The sequence below is a fragment of the Pteropus medius genome, unplaced genomic scaffold (assembly GCF_902729225.1).
Source record: "Pteropus medius unplaced genomic scaffold, Ma_sr-lr_union100, whole genome shotgun sequence".
Taxonomy (NCBI): domain Eukaryota; kingdom Metazoa; phylum Chordata; class Mammalia; order Chiroptera; family Pteropodidae; genus Pteropus; species Pteropus medius.
In genome coordinates, this window is record NW_024342475.1 from 6,180,058 (window position 1) to 6,207,181 (window position 27,124).

Consider the following 27,124-nt stretch of genomic DNA (forward strand, 5'->3'; position numbering starts at 1 on the left):
GGTTGACGGCAGTCATTCAGGAAAGTGTTTATGTTTATAAAGAAAAGATAACATATACATATCAGTGTCTTCGATGGGTAGAAAACGTGAACGAAAATATAGTTTTCCCTCCCTTCACATATGAGTTCCACTATGTAGGAGGAAAAGAAAGGTCAAGTGTTAAAATATTCTTTGTGCCATTTTTGCTAATAATTTTCTTTTCATTTATCTTTTACTAGTTTCAAAAATGACAGTAATGAAAAAGAAACAATATAAAAACATTAAAAAAAATCTTTAAAAATCATGTATATTATTAAAGTTATATGAATACATTCTGTAAGTTATATAAGTGATGACATTCTGTTTTGTTTTCTAGCATCACATAACAAAGTTATAAAAACTGTTAATATTAATTTATTGATTTTTTAAGAACATGTCTCTGAGGTGTTCAAAGACCTTATATATCTTGTCATCATTATCTGCAAAATATCATGCTTCTAATCTGTTGCCAGTTGTATAGTTATATATATCTTAGTTACTTCTTGCCTGGTTATGAAGGAGCAATGTGGTTACCTTGTCTTGAATTATAGCAAAAATAGTTAGATGATATAGGAAGAATAATAGTAAAAGCACACGGCATTTTGATACTGTTTAAAGTTCATAGTTATAGTAATTATTACTTATGAACAAAATGTAGATAATGAACTGCAAAGGTTAATATTGGTAAATTTAACAGTTAAGACAATTTTGGTTATAAATTGTAGAAAAAAACTTATTGAAATCGGCATAAGCAAAAAAGGGATCAAACTGCTGGCTCATTTAACTAAGCGTTTCAGTACTGGATGAATGTAGGGGATCAAAAGGTATAAACAGGTTTCAGCCCTTTCTCTGCTTCCATTCCTTGATTTTATTTCTGGAGTCACAAGATGGCAGTCATCAGATTCTACATCACGTCATGTCATTCCTCTTTCTTACCTATGGGCAAGATCAAGAGTCTCCATCTCAAAATTTTTATTCACAACTCTCATTTTTCGTTACTCACTCTGCTGCGGGGAAAGCAATGTGCTGATGGCTTAGGTTTAGCCATATCCTCCACGATAGATGATCTTGAAGCAAGTAGACTAAGGCTAGTGGAGGAGATGAATTTTTAGAGAAAAATCCAGTGCAGTTAGTGGAAGACTGTCGGATGTCCAGTAGAGGACGTACTTAGTAAGGAGATTTTTGGCAATCTCTGGTTCAGGGCTCACCTGAGTGTAGCAAAGAATGAGGTTGATGAGATCAAAAAATTTTTCTTAGAGAATCTTAGTACTTGCTGTTTGGCTCTTCTGTTCCAAAGAGAGGAGCAGAGGGAGTTTACTCCTGGTTTTCTGCTTCCTGAGTGGGACCCAAGGGAAACATTGTTGAGCAGCATTGAAGACCTGAGGAATCTAGACTGTGAGAAGTTGTGGCTACTAGTCTGGAGAAAAGTAAAAAGCTGGGCCTGGCATCTGTGCAGTCATGAAGAGCTCCACACTCAGAAGGACACATGCTTGGTTTAATACTCTGTTGTCATCATCTTGAAATTCTTAAACTTTGAACAAAAGGATCTGCATTTTCATTTTGTACTCATCCCTGCAAATTGTGTCACTGGTCCTGATGAAGCGCTGTAGCTGCATTGGAAGCTGGAAGACCAGAGGTAAGCCATGGAGAAGGATCCAGTTTGAAGGTCATCGTCGCAGTGATCCTTCAGGAAGTACTTATTGCTGACAGAAAGAGCTTGGAGAGTTATCACCGATGAAGAGGCTCAGGGATGTCTTACGTAACAGCCAGGGAAAAAATTTTGACCTCATTAAAGGAACTATAAAAAGAGATCTTCATGTAAGGAGGTATCTCAGAACTGACAAATGCATTCAAGATGAAAGGAGTTTTGGAGATGCCCCAAGTCCAGAGAATGCTAATCAGAATCTTTTCTGTCCCCGTACCTCTCTGTCCTCTCCAGCTTAATCCAGCCCAGGAAGAGTCAGAAGACAGCCTAGTTGGGCAAATGTAAGACAAGAAAAAAGAAAGATCTATTCCTGTAAATCATGGTAATTTTACACAGAAGGTAGCTTTCTTGATCTTGTTTTTGAAACAGTAAAACATGAAGTTAAAAAAACTTCACAAATAAATTTTTATTAACACCATAAAATAAATTGTATGTTAATATTAGGGAAAAAATTTAGGATGTTGTCTCCAAAAAGTTCTTTCATGATCAGTGAGATGTGGTAGTAAAGGAGAACCCACCATGATTGCAATCTGGTGATAATTGGATCTCAGTTGTGGTAATTTATCCTATCAGGGTCATACCTATGCTGTTAAAGAGAGGAAATTAAAAGTACTAACCAGAAAGTCACTCAAAGTACATTGAGGTCGTGACAGAAACTAATAACAAAGAAATTCACAGTTTAAGCCGACTTTTCCTCCATGGACTCAAAGGAACATCTAAGGGAGGCGGGTAGGAAGACACCCTGGTGGGCCCAGGTACTGGAAGTCAGCTTTAACTATACATTTCCTTGTTTTCATTAGCTTGGGTTACAAACTGGGCATTTTTTGAATTCCCTTTTTGGTAAGTGAACTTCCAAAGTGAATTTCTGTTTTTCTTACAAGTTCTAAGAAAGAGAACTTCTGTAATCAGTAATCACCCATTTTATTTCTATTTTATGTAATTTCACATTGAAAGACAAACTTATCTATTATCTCATAATTACCTATCTTGTCCTGTAGAACAATACTTTCTTTGTGTAAGAAAACATTCTTCTAAGGATTTGGTAAAACTGGTTGAGCAGGTTACCTTCAATAGCAGAAACCAACACAAACCTCAAACTGTTTAACTCACAGATGGAATCTCAAGTATTCATTTTCACATGTAAGTAAGTAAATATTCAATATCTGACCAGCAATTTTTTTTGAACATTCAAAAGTAGCATGAAATTGGTGGCTGATGATAAAACAAAAATACTTCAGATATTTATTGATCAGTTTAGACCGAGAAACTCAGGCTGGAAAATTCAGGACAGAACCCATATGCTGGAGTCTGCAGCCCACAAAACTACACGTTTATCTCACCTGCATTTGCATGTCAACCTTGAAGTTAACCTGTGACCAATAGGACTTGAGGTTCTGGCTCTATTTTACTTGTTAAAAAATCAAATGAGTGTGTAAATATTATTGAATTTGTTTGTTGACAACACACTGAAATTTCATGGCTTTTTTTTTTAACGACTCAAGTGAATATGCAATTTTATTCCATTTTGACTTCACTGACATCAGTGTAATTGAGAAAGAAATGTGCCCTATGTTAAAATCATATTTTTTACTTTCAAATGAAATAAAGAACAGTTAGATAAAAAGTAAAAGTTTAAGGTAAAATTTCTCAGCTTCTTGTACCATAAAAATAACATTTAATTAACATCATTAAATGCTAGTGTAGCTCTTATCCCTGAAGCCTCTTCCAAATAAACAATCCTCCCAGGATATCGCTTTTCTGTAACAACATGCTTAGGAAAAAAAACCTTTGTTTCTAAGCCACAGATGAAATTCTAGAGCCCAAATATTTGTATATGTAAACATTTTCAAATTCATATTCTACATACATGCTAAACCTCATGATGTTTATAAATGTTTTTGTGATTAGTCTTCAAGTTTTTGTTGGTCAGATATGTAAAACCCACAATTAGAAATGGGGTGTTAGGAAATAAGATAAAAATAGCAATATGGAGAATATTATTCAATTACACTTGAAATTATTCTTAGCTCTCAAGATAAAGTTATAAAAAAACCCAAAGAACTTAGACAAAAATATTTGTAATTTAAATTTTACCTGTCCTCAGGTAAACTCCAAATTCATGAGGATCATTTCATTTGGCAGCAAGGTAGTCACTGGCTAAGACATGATTTAAAAGATTCACCAGCCTAGTGGGATATGATGATTTTGTTTTTTCTCCCCAATTGAGGCAACCTCAACCAAACTCGTCTATGTGACATTACGTCTAGGACATTGTGGTGAATTAAAACTGTAGTATATAGACAAATATAATTATATCCATATCACCCTAAAAAAATCCAAGTTCTAAATATTAGGACAATATAAAAACTTTCTGACAAGGTGTAATTTGGCTGTTGCAAATTGAAGGATTGTGTCTATACTCTATATTACTTCAGTGAATATGAATTTCATTGCACAAATAATTTATTAAAAACTTACCTGAGTAATTTCTTGAAAAGAAGTCATGAATATCAGTCATTTCAAACACTGAATAAATTGTTTTCCATGCTCCCAAAGAGAGCAGCTATTATTTTACATTCCCCACTCCTTTCTCAAATGCATTTTTTTGTTCTCTGTACTTAAAGCTCCTTAATTTAGTGGCCCAAGATTCAGGCCAGTTTTAGTGCTTTTATCTGACCCCTGGGGGTTCTTCAGAGAAGTTGTATTAGTATGAGAGGGCAATCAAGAACTCAACATTCATACTGTCACTAATTCTTCTACTGCACATTCTTCAAAAATTTTCCCTTTGACAGAAAAAAATATTATTTCTGTCTCTGTCATTCTTCAGCATATTGTGTGAGGCATAGCTTATTCATTCCTTCATCAAGTATTTATTTAGCAGTTACTTACTTTGTGCCAGGTATTTTGCTAGTGTGAGGAATCCCTCCAAAAGATAATAAGTTCATTCTGAAAGAGCTTATACTGCACTTCCATGTGCTAATATGTGTCTTATTTATGTACCGTTCTGCATACTTTTGGGTATAAGAACCTTCATGAAATAGCTTACTATCTTTATAAAGAAGACTTTTGATAATATGATTTGCTTTTATACCTAATATAGTGGATGTTGCCATACAAGTCATTAATGTTGACAGTGGAGATTCCAGTGGTGCTAATGATAGGGTGGTAGTTTCAAGAATAGGCTTCAGTGTGAATGACAAAGACATAACTGTTATTGACTGGTAAGTAACAATGTATTATATAGAGAAAAAGAATTGTAGGAAAAGAGAGATGTACAGAAACCCTGACCAATCAAAGTGGATCTGAAGGGGATGCAACTGTATTTTGAGGCAACCGAAACCATTATCAGTCATCAGCAGAGAGAATAAATTTGTGCCCTCATTTTAAAGTATACCTCCTAAAACTCAGTCAGCATTTACTGACATCTGTCAACTCTTTCAAGTTTTCTTATATTAGGAATAAGTCCAGTTACAAGTTTAGAGGGCATCTACTGATTTAGTGTCTTTAAAAATGAAAGTTGATAGAGTGGTGTGTTGGGGAATCAGTTGGGAGTCATATGAGATGGTTAATTCTGTATTCAAAAGAAAGTCTTGCACTTTAGGATCTGAGTGTTGATCTCTTCCAGGAGAGGAGACCATTATTTGGCCATATAAGATTGGTTTGATATTCCAACTGCTTTAACTGAAACTTATTAGAATATGTAGTCTAGAACCATAGTTTTATGGGAGATAATAATTGTCTCAGGAATTGAATATCAACCCTCCAAATTTAGCTTTTTAGGAATAATAATAACAGTAATCCTCCTAATTTTTATTGAGATCTTTCAATGGCAGGGTATTAGAAGTAGTGACTTTACAAACATTATTCAAACCTTAAACAGTCATGCATGGTTGATATAATTATTCTTATTTCACAAATTAAGAATCTGAGTTTTAGACAGGTCAATAGTTTGTTGAAGACTCCACAGATCCTAAGTGTCAGAATTAGTGTTAAAATCCAGGTTCCTCTAAAACCTGTGTTTTCACTATCATTCCATCTTACCAATGGTGAGATGGACTTTTTGCCATAAACTGGATGGCTAGGCATTTTTAGCATACAGTTCTCCATCAAAAATATTTTCTGAGTAAAACTCAATAGTAACGATGAACTATTTAAAAGCTTTAAATGGGCTCAGTTGTATTGGTAGCACATGGATGCTGGGATGTCTTGATTCATAGGGTAATCATTATTCATGGTTGCAGTTAGAGATTCTACTAGTTGATGCATATCTAGAAAATTTGGTACCAAACCAAGGGTAGACCAATTTATTTATTGTGGAATTGTTGATACAGAAGGGCAGATGAGAGAGCAGAGGTGAAACTTCTGAGCAAAGGCTTTTAGTTATTTATTTGCTGCTCTAATACATTCGACAAATCTTTGTCCTGAGAATGCGATTTCTTGATGATAACTCGTGAACTGCTGTAAAACGCTTTTAGAGCCAGAGATCAAAGGCACTGTGTCAGAACTGATAACACTGTTGCTATATTTGAAGTTATAAACACTTATTTTTGATATTGTTGTCCTTCGCTGATATTATAGGGACTTCATTTTAACACAGTTACCTTTGGATGATGTTTATTGTGGATTGATATATTAAGTTTTAACAGTCACATAAAAATTCCCATTTACTCAGGAGAGGGACTATATATAAATCAGAAGCAAATAAAATAATGGCTTTAGTGAATGTAATTTTTAGTACTATGGCTTTAATTAACTTGTTCTTAATAATGAATATGTGAATTATCCATGGTTCTGTCTGGCATATATATCACTTAGTATTTGTTCACTTTGAGCATTTTCAGTATGTTAGACAATAATCCCAATTTAGTGAACCTCACTACTTTTATATTCATGAAAAAGTAAAGTTATACACAAAATAAATTTTAATTAAATTTACTCATGATATAAAGAGTTACATGATAGTTCACTGTATGGCTTGTAGCATGACTTTTTCCTCTCAGCTCTATTATGCTATATTTTAAGTGCAATAAAATTCACTCATTTTAAGTATACACATACAGTTTAATTAAGCTTGGTAATTGATACAATCTTGTAACCACCACCATTACAAATATATAGAACTTTTCCATTATCCTAAAGATTTTCTCATACTCCTAGCTCCGAGGAACCACTAATATGCACTGATTTGATTTCTGTCACTACTATTTAATTCTTTTGGAATTTCAAATAAATGGAATTATATGATATGTAGCCTGTGTTAGAGTTCTCTAGAGAAACAGGAGCGATATAATTCTATCTCTATCTATCTATCTATCTATCTATCTATCTATCTATCTATCTATCTATCTATCATCATCATCTATTTAAATGTATTTTAAGGAATTGACTCATTTGATTATGGGGATGGATAAGTCTGAATTTTGCAAGATAGGCTGGCAGGCTGGGAATTGTGGCAAATGTTAAGAGTTGATGTTGCAGTTTTGAGTCCAAAGGCAGTCTGGAGGCAGAATTCTTTTATTTATTAGGAAACCTCGGTCTTTTATTTGAAGGCCTTCAAATTATGATATGGATGAAGCCTGCCATATTATGGAGGGTAATCTGCTTTATTCAAAGACTATTGATTTAAATGTTAATCATATCTAAAAAATATGTTCATTACAATATCTAGACTGGTGTTTGACCAAATAACTGGGCACTATAGCCTAGACAAATTGACATGCAAAATCAATTATCACACAGTCTTTTGTGTTTGATTTTACTCACTTGAGCTTGATGTTTATGAGATTTATCCATGATGTTATATGTATTATTAACACCTATTCTCTATATTGTTCAGTTGTATTTTATAAAATGACTATACTACAATTATCTGTACATTTGCTAGTTGATTAGCATTTGGGTTCTTTCTAGTTTTTGTCTAATATGAAAAATGCTCTATAAACTATGAAAATGTGACTCTTAAGGTGAGTCACATTAAAATGTGATCAGTTTTACTTCACTACATACCAGTGACTAATATTTATATTGCACTTTAGCATTTACAAAATATTCTTGCATTTGTTGCTTCATTTAATTTCTACCATATAGTTATTCTAATAATAAACATGCAAAAATTTTGCTTTTTGTACATGTTTTTATGTAAGCTGTCTTATTTAATATTAACAATTCAACAATCTAAGTATTTTTAGCTCCATTTTACAAATGAAAAATTAGAAGTTAGGGTTATGTAGGAACTTGCCTAAGATGATTATGGTAAGAAGTTACAGAGTTGAAATTTGGACCAGTATGTTCTGACTCCAAGCCCAAAAAACTGTGTTCCCTGAGTGTCTCCCAAAATGATAAAAATGCAGGAAAGCATTGGAAAGAGGCATAGTCAAACCTCAATCAACCTGAATAATTAATTTCCCTGATTTAGAAAGAACACAAAAGCTTTACTAATCATGCCAAATTTTAAGATTGGAAAAAATATACTCTTCTCTAAGTAGTTACTGAAATCTCCATTTTACAAATAAAGAAAAATGGTGTTCACTGAGATTAGGTACTTTGTACCAAGTGACATAACTCATAAATGGTTGAGTTGTAGTTAGAATTATTGTCTGTGTGACTCCAAAAAGAGTCCTCTAATTCAGGGAGGGGTCAAACACAACTTTTTCTATGAAGAGTCAGGTTATAAATATTTTAGGCTTTGTAATATTTTAGGCTGTGAGACAAAAATTAAGGATGTCATATAGGTGGTACTTGTTTACTGTACTCTCTATGTCAAAACTGCTCAACTCTGGGAGTAGCACGAAAGCAGCCACATACAATACGTAAACAAATGGTGTGGTTGTGTTCTAGTAAAACTTCATTTACAAAACAAGTGGATTTGGCTATAGTTTGCCAACATCTGCTCTAAACTATGCTCTACTATTTCTTTTACTTGGAGGAAGGAGGTCTCTTTTTTTCAGTTTATTTTAAGTTATTGGATAAGTGGAGGGTTTTAACTTAATGGTTCATTCAGAAAGTTTGATTAAATGCTATTGAATGAAATTCTATTTAATGCATCTGTTTATGGAAGTGTGAGAAGATGGGAAAATTGTCATGTTAGATAATGCTGATAGACTAGACCTCAGAATACTAAGTTAACTGAACAGAGAGAATGATAGTTAAAAAATAAAAAGAAAAGCCAGATTATGTGATAACCTTTAATTCTCTCTATAAAGGAAATATGTCAGTCTCTGTATAAATCTCCGGTTTATGTTTTTCTTCTGTGAACAGTACATCATGTCAACTGTATAGTTTACTGTTGCTACTAAACAAATTACCACAAACTTAGTGACTTCAACAATGCAAATTTACTATCTTCCAGTTCCAGTGGTCAAATATCTCACTGGGTTAAGGTGAAGGTGTGTGCAGGACTGTGTTGCCTCTGGAGGCTCACAGGGATCAACTCTTTCCTTGTCTTTTCTAGCTTCACAGGTTGCCCACTTCCATTGGCTCACGTCCCCTTCTTCTTATCAGCCCAACCTGTGCTTGTTGTCACATGCCCTCTGACTTTGATCTCCTGCTTCTCCCTTATAAGAACTTTTGTGATCCTATTGGGCCTACCTGGGAAATCCAGGATCATCTCCCCATCTCAATATCCCTTTTGCCATATAAGATACCATTTTTACAGGTTCTTGGAATTGGGGCATCTTTGGGGGAACATTATTCTTTCTACCATATCAATGATGATGAGCAATGGAAGTGAGAAGAAGATCATTTTAAGACTATGTTCCTGCAGAGGCATATAGCACTCGCCAGTTTGGAAAAGTCTACTTAGTAAGCAGTCCTGTAATTTTTCACAGGAAATAATTGTAAGCATTTCTGAGGCTTCTCCACCATCCCCCTGCTGAGAATGTACGAAGTGAAAGCCACACTGACTTCATTTGTGTTTCAGAGTTTATCAGTATGCTGGCATTCTCTTGGTCTCTTTGAGCCAAGTAATTTGTACCATTCAAAATGTAGCTATTGTTACAGAAATGATTTAAAGATGAGTCAAATGTTGGTGGTATTTAGCACCTACTGAAAGGATTTGTTGAATTTTCTTCTTTGCAGTGTTGCATGGAAATATCTACTGGATCCCTTTGAAAAGAATTTATATAAAAACACCTGATGTTATTAAGGCTGTAGAACCAAACTTTGTGGGCATTATTTATTTGTTCTTGTAATTGTTGAGCAACACTGCATTGTTGTTTATAGATATTAAATCGTTCAGAATTTTGTGGTGAATACCAGGTAAGGATTCTTTCACCATGAAAAACAACTACTGAATGATGCCAGCTTGGTCTACAACAGGGGACTTTAAAGCAAACAGAATGTTCTTCCTTTCACAGGGTAATTTAGATGAAGAAAAAGTGAAGTGATGAACTGAATTCTGATTTTCAAGCCTTCCCAGGAGAAATTCTGGTGACTTTGTGGTAAATAACCAACTATACTAGTGTTGTGTTGACTTCTGAAAAGATGTGTAAGCATCTCACTACCACACTGGGGGAATTAAAGAGGATAGCAAGAAACCCAGTATTCTGCATAATGATGCGGAAATTTCTCCTCTGAATCATGTTGCCTGAAATGTTAGTTTGGATGTTGGAGATTGGTCTCATGGTTGGATTAGAGAGCCAGATTGGTTTCCCAAGCATGTTATAATAATATCTCGTGTCTCTGTCTTTGGCTGCAGAGAGGGTGAATAATGGAATCCTATTTCCAAAAGCATCAGTCTTCAGATATTTCCATGTGTAGTTAATCACTAGCAGTAACACTTAGGCTGATGAGTAATTTTCCAACTTTAGAATTCCTTCATGGAAGGATATTCCCCAACTTAAACATCAGGAAGCAAGATTTAAGTTAGATTTAAGAGCTGGCTATGGTAAGGGTTATTAAATACTGAAACCAGTTATTGAATGAGATGGCAAAGTCTCTGGAAGTCTTTAATAATGGTTTAGGTGTTATCATGCCTGAAGGCAGAAGATATTTTTCTTGTGTTAAATTTGCATATTAATGATTTCAGGAGATCTTTGAGAAAATCCTTATGATACATGTTGAGGCACAGTAGGTATGTATGGACATCTTTAAAGTACTGTAGCTTTGTGTACCTTCTCTTTGAACAGCTCTTCATAATTTAGAAGTGAGCTACCTCACAGCTCTCTTTTTGATTTAGAGAAGCTCTAAGAAAAAAAGAAGTCGATTTTAGACCTTTCCAAGAGCTTTGCAGGTGCCAGGTATTAAACCTACAGCTGAGAAGCAAGAAAATTCAGAAATTCCTCAAGATTGAGACTCTATAGTAACTCTCAGTTCTGGGGTTCATTCTTATCAATGCTAAACTGGGGAATCTCAGGATGATAAACAAAGAGCTTTATTACTTGTGCTGAGATGTGAGCTTCCTCCCTTGTAGAAAAGATGTGGTCTACTGAAAAAGAATACATGAATATGACTATACGGGAATGTCAGGCCAGCAGCAAGGAACATTTGTTATTGAATCATAAACTTGTTGGTCTAATTAAGTACTATCCAGAAGAAGGGAACAATGGTCTCTCCCAAAGGAAAGGGTACTGACTGGTGATTGTCTTTCTGAAACAGTAAGAGTACTCAGAGTTGAGGGTTTTCTTGCTTCTATTTTTCAGTGCTTACTGCTTTTCTGGGCCTTCCTTTTGTTTGTTTTAGCCAGATGTTTGTTTTCAAGTACTTCACCTATCAGTGAAGAATGTTGGACTGTGTGTTTCTCATTCTTGATTATAGTCCACCCTTGAAGCCAGGTGCTATTTCACATTCTTGTTAATAACTTAAATCAAAGAAAAGAAGCCCGTGCTTATATTTGTGGGTTGCACAAAGCTGGGAGTAGCTAGTACAGTTGATGTGTATATCAAGAGGCTAAATGGATACATAAATAGGTAAAAATATAGGTCAGAAACAGAAAGATGAAATTTAATGGTATTAAATATAAGGTCTTGCAATTCAACTTTTAATAATTAGTTATATAATTTAAGGCTCTTATCACAAATTATCCTGAGAGATCAATACCAGAGGCATCAGATAAAAAGATGGCTCTTATCTTTTTATGGCCACCCATCAAAAGAAACTGAAGAGTTTCACACTGATTGGCAATTAGACAATATATATTTACACAAAGATTAAATTTCAAGTGTAAACTATAGGTTTCCTAAGACTTCTTTAATGTTCTTCTTTTTTCCTCTTCAATAATATCTCTTTGCATTTCCCAAAAGTTTCTCAGTCTGCTTGTTCTTTCCTAAACCCATGTGCTTTTATGTATTTTCTTCACAGGTGCACAATTCTCACATGGAGTTAATGCTCTTATATTTTATTTCCCTGGTCTTTAAATAATCGAATAGCTCTGCTCAACACCACAATCCTACCCCACAGCCTTACCTCTGGAAGAAAAGTTTTCCCCTGAGGAAAATTTTCTAAATGTAATTCTAATTTAATCTGATTACTCATAATTTTCTTCAGTATACACACTACTATATATTCATTTTAAACATAGCTGACACTAATAATTGCATTTAGTTCCTGGATTGTACAACAATTTTTACACTTGCTGACAGGTATCTTTATAATGATTTTATACTATGTGCTTGATTCTGTGAGGAATATGATGCAGAATAGTTATATTTTAAGGAATATAAAATTAACATTGTTATTGATGTTAGTTATATTTTTCCAATTTGCCTAATTCATACATTATTAATAAACTGAGTTCTGTGAAGTATTATAATATTGGGTAGAGAAGAGAAATAAATGATTCCAAGTGGAATCAGGTTTAACACAATATTCTAAAACTTGATAACATGACCTTGTTTCTAAAAAATGAGACTTAAATGATAGCCATCTTTGGTAAATAACAAAACTTACCCAAAATGTGATAATTATAAAGGCATATATTGGTTTGTAATCATTGTAACTTATTTTAGATTATTACTGGTGTGCTTATAAATAAACAAAGCATGTTATATAAGAGCTCTGGCTTATAGGCTTAGAATCTCCATCACTGGGTCGACAAAATTGGGGCATAAATAAATACTGACAACAAGAAGGGATTGTCTTGTTGCTTTCTAGATTATTGCTAGGAACTGACAGAGACAATATGGAGTTAGGTGCCTTTTAAAAATAAATCACTTAATATATGAGGAAGGAAATTATATATATAATTATATATATGAAGGAAATGTATATATGAAGGAAATACACATATGAAGGATATATATATGTGTGTGTGTGTGTGTGTGTGTGTGTGTGTGTATGAAGGAAATCATCACTATATACACATTTGCTTAGGTAAAAAGCTAAGAAGAAAATGAAGAAAAATGAGAAGTGGTTTAGGAACATATAAACCAAAATAACCTTTGGATTGATGATAGCCGACCTTGGTTGCTAGTTTAATCCATGGTTTGTTCCAGTCTGGACTGGATCTGGATGACTAGGTCTGTGCTGAAGCCTCAAAGACCTAACTAAGTGAGGATTTGTGCCAGTCGCTCTGGATGTAGAGATAAATGAGACAACATTTCTCATGAAGAATACAATAAACGATGGAGTATTAAGCACTCATTAAGGTGCTATGAGATGCATGAACACAGAGCACTCACGGAACCCAGAGATGGGACCTCAAACCTTAATCTAGAGAGCTCAGAAGAGACTTGCCAGAAAAAGTGTTGATCGATGTGGTAGTTGAGTTCTGAAGAGCCTTAGGAGTGAAGAGATGTTATATAAAAGATACGGATGCTCCAGATAGGGGAATAGCCTATGAAATAACACAGAAGTGTACAAAAGTATGAATGTTCATGGGACTGCAAGTTAGATATGAATTGTGTGATCAGTAAAATCATGACTACACAAAAAACCTGTGAATATGACAGATGGCATGGAATGAAGGTCTCAGGTGAAATTAAGGTTGCTAATTAGCTGACCTTAATCTAGAGAGATTCTGGGTTATCCATATGGGTTCAATGTAATCACAAGCATCCTTAAAGATGAGAGCAAGAGGCAGAAAAGGAGATCAGAGCAATGAGATGAGAGAAACGTTCATTCTGCTATTAGCTTTGAAGGTGGAGGAAGCAGCCATGAGCCATGGAATGTGGGGAGTCTCTGGAAGTTAGGAAAGGCAAGGAAGTAGATTCTCTCCTGGAACCCCCCGACAGGAATGAGGCCCTTCTGATACCTTGAATTTTACCCACTGAGACTTATGTTAGACTTCTGACCTCCAGAACTGTAAGGTAATAAACTCATGTTGTTTTGAACCACTCAGACTTGTGATAATTTGTTGTAGCAAAGATAGGAAACTAATAAAAATGAAAACCATATTGAAAGTGCAGTGCAAGGAGCAGTGAGGCATCAAAGACAGCCAAGGGTCAAGTCTGGGGGGACACTGTATGTCCTATTCTGTGGTTTAGGTTTTATACTGATAGGAAAAAGGAACTCCTGAAGGATTTAGGTAAGTGTGTGATATGACTGGATATGTGTTCTAGAAATGTTACTCATGCAACAGACAAGAATAGAGGTTGCATAGTAGTTGAGAGACTTTCAGGAGAGAGTGCACTGGGAAATATTAATTAGAATTGACATAACTTGTTGAGTGATTGTATGCATGAATTGGAGGGAGTGAGGAAGCATCAAGAAAGACAGCCATGGTTTTGATCGAAGACTTGAGAGAATGCCTGACATTTTTTTAAGATGAGAAGCCAGAAGTAGAGGCAGAGGTGAGAGGTTTGTTGGTAAGAAATTGAAGGAGTTTCTTCTGTTGGCCCCATAGTTCTCTGAGAAGTTGGAGGTAAATTCATCTATTGAAAAAAAAAATGGAAGCTAGAGCTCAGAGGAGTAATTTATGAAAAAAAAACAAAAACAAAAACAAAGTTTGTGTCATTTTCTTGAATAGAACTGAAAATCTCTGTTCATAGTGAACATAGAATAATGAGCAGCCGCAAAGGACCAGGAGAGTGCTGGGCCCCTGTACATTTCATATTTTATGCCTGAAATGGCTCCCTCTCATTCTTGGCCTGACCGGGCACTAGCTTTCTTAGGATCCCAACCAGGAAGACATTTGTATCCTTGTCTTCCCTGAATTTTTAAGTACTTCTTGTGGAAATTTTCTAGTTTCGTCTATGTAGCATCTCTTATGCCTTTTGAAAGAAATCTTTTTTTCCTTTCAATACCTCTTCCTCTGTACCTGGTGGGGATTTTATCACAAAGGCCCACTTTCTCCCTCTAAGGTTAGACATGTGATCCCAACTGGTCAATCAGAATGTTTCTTCAAACACTATGCTCACCTTCTCCCACAATCACATCTAAATTATAACCAAATTATAAAACAATCATCACTGAGAACCACCTGAAGACCAGCTGAACAAAAGTCCTATAACTAAGACTAGAAAGAAGAAGCCATATTGAGACTGGTAGGTGGGGCAGAGACCCAGAATGGGCAGATCCCATACCCATGGTGTGTCAGTCAAGAATTGGGAGGTATATCTTGGCTGTGGAGGTGTTTTCTGAAGAGCAAGGAGTCCCAGTTCCACACTAGGCTCTCTAGCCCAGGTCTCCAGTGCTGTGAATAGGAGTCCCCATTGCATCTGGCTATGAAAACCAGTGGGGATTGTGTCTGAGTTGAAAGGCTGCTGAAGACTTAGGCACTGCCTGTCTTAAAGGAACTGTAAACAGACTGGCTCTGAGCTCCAGGGCTGAGATAGCAGCCTAATAAGCACCAGGGATGTACGGGGAGAAACTAAATTGTCTAGTTTTAAAGGCTGGAGGGTCAGGGATCAGGGCAGCTATCTTTGAGGACAGAAGTGCTGCCAGATGCTATTGTTCCTTTGTTGAACCCTTTACCCACACAGCCAGCAGGTACTAGCTGAAGTGCTGGGAGTTGCTATTGTTTCTTTGTTGAGCCCTATCCCCAACTAGCTGGCAGGCACCAAATTTGACCTTTCTATTCACTTGATTAACATCATTCTCCCTGCCCTGTTGATTCTCTGAGACCCCTGCCCCACCCAACTCTCACATCTGGCCAAAACTCTTTTAGCGGCTTCTCTACACAAGTAGCCTACCTCAGCTCACACTGAGGCTTTCCTAAAACATCTCAAAGGTCCACGAATCCCAAACAAGCGGCAGCTGACCTTGATGTGCCCTGTACCTCTTGCTAAGCTACCCCATGTCCAGCACAAGTGGCGACCAGTCTCAACTTGCATTATAATTCTCATCAGGTAGCCTCAAGCCTGGCATAAGCAGTGACCAATCTTGCTCTTGGAACATAGACTCAACTGAGCAGCCACAAACCTAGCACAAGTGGCAACTGGCCTCAGCTCACATTGTGCTGCCCCCTAGAGGATTCCAAGCCAGACATTAATGGCAGCCAACCTCGGTTCACAAAAGAGTCTCTTCCAAGTGCCTCCAAGCCCAATATAAGCTACAACCAACTGAAGGTCACTTCATAGCTCCTACAAGACAGCCCTAAGCTGGGCATAAGCAGTAGCTAGCCTGGACCAACACTGGAGTTTCTCCCAAGAGGTTCCAGAATCAACATACCTGGGGCCCAGCTTTAGATCACACCAGAGCACCTCCTGATCAGTTCCACAAATGACACACCCAAAGGACAGACTCGGCTGGCACTACTCCCACCATTTGCTACAACGTGGATGATATTGTGCTAAGTGAAATAAGTCAGACAAAGAAAACAAATAACATATGATTTCACTTATAGGTGGAATCTAAAAACAAAATAATGAACAAACAAAACAGAAGCAAACTCATAGATACAGAGAATAAGTTGATGGTTGTCAGATGGGAGGAGGATAAGGGGATGGGTGAAAAGCGGAAGGGATTAAAAAGTACAAATTGACAGTTATAAACACAGTCACAAGAATGTAAAGTACGATATAGGAAATATAGTAAAAAATATTATAATAACTATATATGCTGTCAGATGGGTACTAGACATATCGGGGTGACCACTCACAGGTTATGTAAATGTCTAATTGCTATGCTGTACACCTAAAACTAATATAATATTGCATGTCAACTATAATTTAAAAAATTTAAAAATTATTAAAAGCTTAAATTTGTTTAAAAAAGAATTATTATGGATGCTGAGAGAATGAGTGAGCACCTTCTCCAGAGGGAGACGAGCAAGAACCAGGTGTACCTGGAACTGCCGGGGACTGCTTTTCTGTGGCTGGAAAGAGCCTCCCTGAGAAGAAAGCCTGAATGAGGTAAGTTGAGAAAGAGTCCCAAAGTCATTATTTACACCCTAGGAACTAGTTCACCCTTTAGACTTGCTGTTGTGTGTGTGAGACAATCGATTTCCTTTATTCTCTTTATTCAGTTTGAGTTTGGTTTCAGTCACTTGCAAGCAAAAGATTTTTCACTAATATAATTTTCACCTATGTTTTCATGTAATTTTCCCTCATAGCACCTGACATGCTTTACCACTGAATTGCCCAATTGCTTGTATTAGTTTCTTAGGTCTGCCTTAAAGTACCCAAAACTAGATGTTTAAAACAACAGAAACTTATTTCTCACAGTTAGAGTTAAAAGTTCCAAATCAAGATGTTAGCAATGCCATGCTGTCTCTGAAGGCTCTAGGGAAGAATCAGTTTATGCCTTTTTCTTAGCTTCTGGTGTTGCCAGCAATCCTTGGTATTCCTTGGCTTGTAGGTGTGTCACACCAACCTCTACCTCCATCTTCACATGGCATCCTCCCTGTGTGTCTTACATCTCCCTCTTGTGTCTATGTGTTTTCACATGGCATTCTCCTCTCTGTGTTTATATCCATTATAAAGTGATGTCCAAATGAACTTATAAGGACACCAGTTACTAGATCATATGACTACAGTGTAACTTCATTGTAATTTGCATCTTAATTACATGTGCGAAGACACCATTTCCAAGTAAGGCCACACTCACGGGTACCAGACGTTAGAACTTGAACATATCTTTTTGGGAGACGCAATTTAACTCATAATGCTTGTACATATCACTCACTCAGTTGTGAATTCTTACAGCAGAAACCACATACATCATCTTCAAAGTTGTCTTCAAGTGCCAGTTTAGTGCCTAATACACAGAGCTCAAAAAGTAATGATTTTTCACTTAAGCAAAAGGGATAGAGCAATTCCAAAGAGGCAGAGGTTAGTAGTTTCAAGTGCCTTCAGAATTTTAAATAAAGACAGTAACTGTAAAACATCTACAGGATTAAACAACAGAGGCTTGGTAAGTGGTATGGTTTGGGCTAAAGTCATATCAGTACATGAGCAGAGCACAAAAGATGAGAAATTGGACATAAGTCATTCAAGAGTCTTTCCTGTGAAAAGCAAAAGAATGATAATGCTGTTAGGAAAGAGTGCAAGTTTGAAAAAAGATCTTTTAATGTTTAAATGCAAAAGTAAGGTTTCTGAAGAGAAGTTTAAATATCTATGGAAAAAGAGGAAAATAGATGAACAACTGGCAAGCAGATCTTACCTTTAAGACTGGACTAAGCTCCTGGAGAGCCTTGGCTGTGAGGACCTGCAACACTAAGGATGGGGTTCTGGTGGCTTGGTTGCTTTGTTTGGTCTTTTTGCAGTGACCCTGTTATGAAGTTTCATCATAGGCCTATCATAAGATGGTCTATTTCTTGAGAATTTCTTTTTCCTTTTCCTTTGGTTGTGAGATGAGGTTGGAATGTAGGTAGTATTCATTTCTCTTTTCCTCTTTCTTTGTCTATACATATAATTAACATTTAAAAGACTTAAAAGTGTTCTTTGTCCTATGGCTTTAATTGATTATTCTTCTCATTTGTCCTAAGATATTTTTTCCCCATATTATCTCTTTTGCTTTTTCTTAACTTCGGGATGGTCCATTGAAACAATTACCTCTTGGGATGTTGTCCACTGCACTAGTTTAGAGCCCCGCCTCTCGACATCAAAGACCTTTTGAGGCAAAGAGCTGGCATGTTGATTCATCATTTCAGTTTCTGAATACACTTCTGCTTCACAGCTTTTTGTAGAAATGTACATAACCTCAGAATTGGAAAAAACCTTGGTTGTCTGGGCAGTGATCTTGACCTCATACCCAAATCCTTCCAGACTTTTCCTGATAAGTGGTCAAACACTCCTGGAGACGGGAATCTCATGTCTTCAGATGACAGCTCATTCTGTTTTCAGATGGCTCTACTCTCTAGAAATTTCTTCCTTATATTGTAGTAAAACCAATCTCTCTACAATTTTCACAAGATGGTTTGATTTCTGGAGCTACATAGAGAGTTTAATCCTTCTTAAATCTGACAACTCTAAGTATTTGAAGACAGCTAGCATGTACCTCTAAATCTTTTTATTTCCCCTAGGCTAAACAGTCTCAATTTTTCAACATCACCAGTTTTTTCAACTGTTTTTCAATTGTCAAGTTTCCTTCCTTTCACTACCTTGGCTGTATTTCTCTTAAAGCACTGCACGTTGTTATAACTCTTTGAAAGTATGGGCACCAGAGTTGGAACAAAACCCTCCAGGTGTTGTTTGACCGGCAAAACATAGAGCAGAATATCATCTCCATTTTCTATAATCAGGGAAAATTGCTAGCAATTACACTACTAGCACACTCTTTTCCTATAAGCTCCTCTCACCAACCTCAGCTTGGCCTTCTCCATTCTTACCTCAATCTTGTTGTCGTGATCGATTCCTTCATTCAGTACAAATCTATTGAGCATGTTCTTTTAAGTATTCTGATGCATGTTGAGCTAAAGAATGGAATAAACTCATCTCTGCCATAAAAGAGAGCAGGGTCTAATTAGAGTAAAATACAAGGAAACAATATTGAGAAAAATAGATAGATTGGAAGGAGAATTTATTGCATTGGAAGAGAGAAATATATGAAAGTTAGTAAAAATAGGAAGTATTACATTGATGAATGCATTCATTAATCCAATAAATATTGAAGTCAGTGCCCATTGCTCTCTGACCACTAAAGATACATTCAGTCTTCCCATCTCTCATGGAGATCACGATTCAAAATGGCAAATAAAAACAGATAACAAGTAAATATGTAATAGCCTTTATATAGAACAGGGATCTGCAAACTATGGCATATTAGCCAAATCTGTCCTGCCACCTGTTTATGTAAACAATTTAACTGGAACGAGCTACATTCATTTGTTTATATATTGCCTATGGCTGCTTCTATGCTATAAATGACAGAGTTGAATAATTGTATGCAGAGAACATGTAGTTCAAAATATTTGTTTTCTGACCCTTTAAGGAAACATTTCCTAATCTCTGATCCAGAAATTTAAGGTAAGAGAGGAATGGTGGTACCTGGGGAGGAGTGAGGAGGAAAGGGTTCCTCTTTAAAGAAGTTGGACAGAGAGATTCATACTGATGAGTTGACATTTGAGCATAGATCTGAAGAATTGCTGGAGCAAGCCAGGTAGACACCTGACGGAAGAATATTCTAAGCAGAAAGGAAAGAAAAAAAACCAATGGCCCTGTGGAAGGATTAGGGTTGGCATGTCCCAGAGTGTGCCTGGAACTGAGCAAAGTCAGGTGAGAGTAATAGAAAATGAGGACAGGTTACATAGGGCATCTGTCAGGTCTTGATGAGAAGAATATGGCTTTCTTTTACTTAGGTGGTATGGGAAGGCACGAGCAGGTTGTGAATAGAGCAGAAATATCTTCTAGCTATCATTACAAAAGGCCATAGAAGCCAGGGCAGGAGGAGCAAGGCAGAGGAGAAAATACTGCCACAGTGGGGGCTTGGGCTGACGGCCAATGTTGGAGATGGAGACAAGTGGCCAGATCTCAGGTATTATCTAAAGGTAGAGTCATGATGACTTGAGTGTGGGGTGAAAGAAGGAGGAGTAAGTGACAATGCAATAAAAAAAATATGTTAGGAAATAACTTCAAACTTACAAAAAATTGCAAAATTAGTTCAAGGAATACCAGTTACACCCTTTACCTAGATTCACCTGTTAATATTTACCTAATTTGTTTTATCATTTGTCCTTTCTCCATCCTTTGATATATGTATATATGTATATATACATGTGTGTAATTTTTATCCTGAATAATTTAAGGAAAAACTACATTTATATAGCTCTTTATTCCTAAACATACCAGTGTATTTTCTAAGAACGAGAATATTCTCAAGTAAAAAATAAATTGAATTTTTTCCTTTCTTCCTCTCTCCCCCATTGGTGTATGTATGTTTGGATAACTTGTAGCAAATACTTGCTAAACACTAGAGATTTAGTTTTTGACATGAGAAATTTGAATTGTCTATTCAACTCTCAAGAGATTGTGTAAAGCAGGTAATTGGACAAGAGTTTTGTGACTGTGGGAAATAAACCTAGATTTATAGATGCATGTAAGGTGCTGAGATTTTTGAGATTACTGGGGAGTGAGTATATGCAAAGATGTCTGAGTCCCGAAGTTACTGACAATTAAGGTATCAGAGAGAAAAGGAAAAACAAGAAAACGACACTAAGAAAGAGCTCACTGTGAAAATGACCATAGAAACAATCTATTAGCTGAAGGAAGTTGTGGGAACTTTGGAGTTTATTTTAGATAGTAATTGTCCCAGTGTATTCTTCTGCTAATGAAAAACAGTCTGTTGGAGAAGGGGAAATGATGATGTGGGAGAGAGATAAGAATTCCTAGAGTAACACCCTTGAGTAGGTGAGAAAGGATGAAATCTAGTACCAGCGTGGAACCCTTGGCCTTCTGTAACACTAGGAAGTTCTTCCTTTGTCGCAGGCAAGGAGAGAGTGTGGGTAGAAGTGAAGTTGATGAAAGTGAGCGGAATTTTTCTCATAGAAATCGAAGACTGACTAAAATTGAGAATGGAGAAGATGTAATGTTACATGCTTAAGGAGAGAGAAGGTGAGAAATAATATTTTAGAAAGTAGGAAAAAAAGGTGGAAGAAGGAAATGTAGAGAATTACTTACAGCATTGAGGCCTCCCATGAATTTAGTGGCCATTAATACAAATCAAGACCGGTTACCATGCATGTGTCTCTTCTCCACTGGCCTTCAGCCATTCTGGCAAAGAACACCAATTCGGATTGAACCAATCCAAATGGATTGGGGTTTTGTCAACAAGTATGTAGGAGGATAGGGTATTACGGGTTTATTCAAAGGAGCTTGCATCTAAACTGAGGAAGGAGAGAAGTGAAGACCTAAAAGAGGTGAGAGAGAGTGAAAAGGTAGAGAAGTTAGGGGATTATGGACCCTAGTGATAGTGAAAGAATTTTGAGACTGGCCATTGGAGAGAGATGGAAAAGTAAGAAGTGTTGTTTTAAGACCAGGCTCTTGTAATTGAGCTTGAATCCAGAGGAGCATAATGTTCTAAGTGCTATAGTGTGATGTATATCATGGATGCAAAGATGTTATGGACACTTGTGGAAACAGAAAATTATCCAGGTATGATGGGGAAGGGAGCCATGTCAGAGAAAGCTTCTCAACGAGACCCATATCTGAGTATGCCTTTGACCTGGAGGTTTTCATAGACCTCTGAAACAGAGTTGAAATTGTTCTCATTTTTTTCATCTTATCAAACAAGTTATTTTCTTTTTATTTTATTAAACAGTTCATTTTATGTGTAAGATTTTCTTCAGATACTTTTTCAGTTTGCTATGCTTCCTAACTTTTGGATTGTTACATTTTATAATGTTACGTTTTGGAATAAATATATCTCTATCTCAAGTATGTTGGTATTTTAGTCTTGTGTACTTACTGTAGAAGAATTATACAATATAAGGGATCTTTCAGTTTTCTTTGATAAGATTCCCACTTTCTTGAATATAACATAGCACTTAAGTCATTTTATAAGGAGACATTATGATCATAAGTCCTAAAATAAAATTATTTAATGAAAAACATATGATTTTTTTTAAAGCAGAGAAGTAGATATGCCTCAAACTTGAAACTATATGATGTTTGACAACTGGGAACACTCTTAGTGTCAAGGCTTGAGAGACTGCTTTGGTCTACACTAAGTAGTATTTAACTAATCTCATAATTAGAGAGCTTCATATATTGTGTTCCACCAGACCACGTCCAACTTCATCTCATAAAACTTTCTGTGGAGCAACTGGAAAAAAAGTGAGGTAGGCTTGGTTTACTTGGTTAATCCATTTCAGAGAACATAAAAGAATGCTACCATTGATTATAGAGAATAAAGAACAGGGGTAAGATTCAATAAATACACATTTACAACCAATTATTTTTAGGTTTTAATTTAATTTAGTTCTTTGCTTGAAGCCAAACTTTGTCCTAAACTAATGGATAGATTCTTCACTTGTGAAACTTTTAATTACTTAGTAGTTCTCTCAGAAGAGAATCAAACTTATGTTTTTTTGCCTCTCATCATAATCCTTGGATTAAGGCAAGCAGGATCCTTTAGAGATGAGGCTTTTGAAGGAAAATGCATATGTAATTGGTTGTGTGGTTTGGATGAAGAGGAAAGAGATTTAAAATTGGTGGGCCTCATTTAAGGTTTAAAATGCAAGTTTTAATCAAGCACAGATCTGAAAAAGCATAAGGGTCACTGCCAATGATTCATTGTAATATAGTTCAGAGAATATATTTCAAGTGTGTTACATTATCTCTAGAGTTCCTTACTTTAGCCAGATTTAAGGTAACTTAGTGCAGGGGAAAATATCAATTGAAACATAATACATTCAGCTAAGATGTTCTTTTCTTTGCATAAAAATGGAAACAACACGCTAAAATATCTTGATTCTAATTGCCTGTTTTTCCTCTAAAATACAATTTTATAAAGTAATGTTTTTTATTAGTTTATATAATGAGTTATTATCTTTAGGGCAGAAACTGAATTATCTTTTGCAAACCAACTAAGTTTTAGATACAATCATTATTTTATTTCCTTTCACAAATCTACAATCCTGCGTATAATGGATGACCTATTCATAGTTATTTTTAAAGTGTCATTTCAAGATTTATGTCTTCAAATAGCTGATTCATAAGGCTTAGGAAATCATCATCTATTCAAATGGCATCATTCAATAAACATGTATTGAGCACTTACATTTCTGCATCATGTGCTTGATACTGGGGATAACAATGTATGAGTTTTGCATAAGTAAAAACTGCAGTCTAGAGCAGTGCTTCTCAGCTGGGGGAGATTGTCCCCAGTGGGCATTTAGTGATATCTGCAGAGTTTTGATTTTCAAGACTGAGGTAGGCATCTAGTGAGCAGACGTCAGGGATGCCATAAAACATCTTACAGTGCACAGGACAGTCCCCCACAACAAAAGATTATCCAGTCCAAAATGTCAAAAGTGCCAAGGTTGAGAAACCCTGCTCTAGAGGGAGTAATACAAAACAGCTACAATTCAATAACATAACTACTAAAATGGATCTATTGTGGATAGTGTGCTCTCATAGCTCAGAGGAGGCAGCATCTCGTCTTGGCGGAGGTGGATGGAGGTAGGATTGTGCATAAAGCCTTCCTAAACAAAACATTCTCTTAGTCTAGGCTTGAAGGCTGAGTAGGAATTCGCTTGGCAGACGAAGAGAGGTGAGTTTTCTAGTGAAGAAAACCTCATATACGAAGTCATAGAAGCAAGAGATATTTTATAATGATTAGGGAATTGCATAATTAGTGTAGTTCGAGCTTAGAGCCGTATGCAAATGGCACGAACCAAAGCTTTATATCCAAGTGAGAGGCCAGATAGTGAAGAGATTGGTGTTAAGTGGTAAAGACTTTGGAATGTCTCGTCTTCCAGTGGAGAAGCATTGAATTATAGGCAGGGCAATGACATGATTATATTAAGTCTTAGTCCTTTTGACAGTTGCATGGGACATGGGATGGAATCGTGATTGCTGGAATTAGTTAATTGTCTAGAGCAGGTGAGGGATAATGAAGTGGATGAGGAATCTTTGAAAATATTTAGGAGGCAGAAATAGCAGACCTTTGTAACAAACTTACTGTGATGAGTGAAGAGGCAAGGGAAATTGGAAACATTCCTAAAGCTTTTGGGTTAAGATGCTGGGCTGATATTGGTGTCATTACCTGAAATAAAAATTCGGTTCTGAAAAAGAAGGTAAATTCAAGTTTAAACTTGGTTTTGCTGACTGTGTGTCATTGGTTAGGAACAAAAGATCTGGGAAAACAGACTGGTTGTCCTTGAAAGTAATCAGAGTGATTGTACAAATTTAGAAGGAAAGGAATTCAGTGATAAGACTCTTAGGAACACCAAAATTAAAGAGGCAAGGGATCCACAGTGAGTTCACAAAGAAAACTAAAAACTGACCAAAAGTATAAAGGAATTATGAAAGAGTGTTGTTAGTCCTATGTTTATATTCCCACAATATTTGTGTTGAATTTAATTCCAAATGTGCTATTTGGAGATGGGGCCTTCGGGACATGCTTAGGTCATGAGGGCAGGACCCACATAAATAGGATGAATGCCCTTATAAAAGAGACCCAGAGAGCTACCTCACCTCTTCTACCACGAGAAGATACAGTGAGAAGATAACCATCTATGTCCAAGAAGTGGGCCTTCATGAGACTGAACCTGTTGATACCTTGGTCTTGGACTTTTCGTCTTCAAAACTATAAGATATTTCTGTTTATAAGCCACCTAGTCTGTCAGGGAGTCCAATTAGGACATTTTCAGGATGGCACTATCATCGGTGTCAAAGAAAGATAGAAGTTAATTTGATGAACCCTTTGAGTTGGGCAACACGGAGGTCACTGGTCATCTCCGACAGAGCAGTTCTAGTGGTGATAGGACATGTTAGAATGCAGTGGGATTAGGAGGACCTAGAAAGGGTGGAGAACAGGAGACAGTGAGTGAAGTGCACTTTTTAAGGAAACTTGTCTGAAAATGGAAAGAGAGCTAGAGGGTAAATAGTGACACTTAAAGCTGCAATTGTCCTGGGCATGCTTATCTGCTGAGCATGTGAAACCAGCAGTGTTTTATTATCTCCTTTGATTTTTTTATGGTTGTTGATATTGCTATTTTTGAGAGATTATAATTGTTACTAAGACTGTATTGAACCATCAACCTCTGCTAGACATAATACCAAGAGCATGAAAGGATATAGACTTGATTAAAAACATTCAACATTTCAGTCTCTTTACAACAAAAGGGACATTCCTTTTAGATTAGATGAACCTTGGTGGGAAAGTAGTTCATGGTCGAGACAAGCAGCTGAGAGAAGTGTGGGTGCAGTTTGTTTTTCGTGGGGGGACAAAGAGGTAGCTCTGAATTGCACAGCAGGCAGCAAAATGGGAAGTTCTTTGTTTTAAGACTTTTGCTAGTTTTAGCAACAGAATGAACAGAATAAAAAGCAGGAGCACAGCCTAGAGAGTAACTTCCTGCTTGGCATGCTAAAAACTTTTAATTATAAATGTTTGATTAGCTGTGGGAATGCTGTCTAATAGGAGGTGCTGTAGAAGCGTCTTCACCTAACGTGAGAGAGAAATAAATGGCTGCAAAGGGAGTTTTGCAATTACACACTCAATGTGCAACTGTTAAGGAGAATTCTGCATGATATTTTTTAAAGTAGTTCGTTGTTACCCATCCTATAACGTTATGCTGCTTATTCTGTTCAATATTTTTTTGCTAATATTCTTCCACTGGCTCTTTAGATCCTAGTTAATTAATGCAGTGTTCTCCCTGTCCCAGTAACTTTCATACTTAAGGGGCAGTTACTGAGGTGCTTGATAACAGCACAGGCAACCAAGAAACATTTGTTGACATTGAACTGAAATATACTCACTAGAATATGGAATTAAAAAGAGAGAGAAGCAATCCAGATATAATAAGAAGTGAATGTATACATCTTGTGCTTTAATGGTATGTTTTAATTAAAAGCATATAAAGCAAGCATCTATGGACTCTTTTGGATCTATTATTAAAAATCCAGGGAATCAGCATTCATTTATTGGGTGCAATTCAAATTCTCCAAAGGAAATAGTACATTTCGGAGTGGACTTTGGTGGAATCCATAAGAGTCACAGAGTAACTCTTGCTTTATTAGTTATAATTTCTCCTTAATTGGTTTATCTTTAAAATGGGTAAAGCACAATCTGCTTCACAGGGATGATACAATGTAAACCAAAATGAACATTGGTGTGCTTCTTCTGGAGTGAGGGATAAAAGTTGCTTATCTTGTATTTTGGAAAACACTTCAGAGACAGTGTTTCTGCATACTGTTAGAGTAGAGGGAAAATGTTGGTGATTCATTATCCTCCTTAGTTGGAAAACAATTATCTTCAAAAGTTATCTATGATAATAGGCTAAAAAAGAAGGACTGTTTGAATATTTTGAATATAATAATTTCATTACATTCAGTATTTTTTAAAATTAGGTTGAATCACTTGAAATCATTTTTATAGGTTAGAAAAAGTTGAGTAATAGCAATTTCATCTGGTTCAACCTAACAC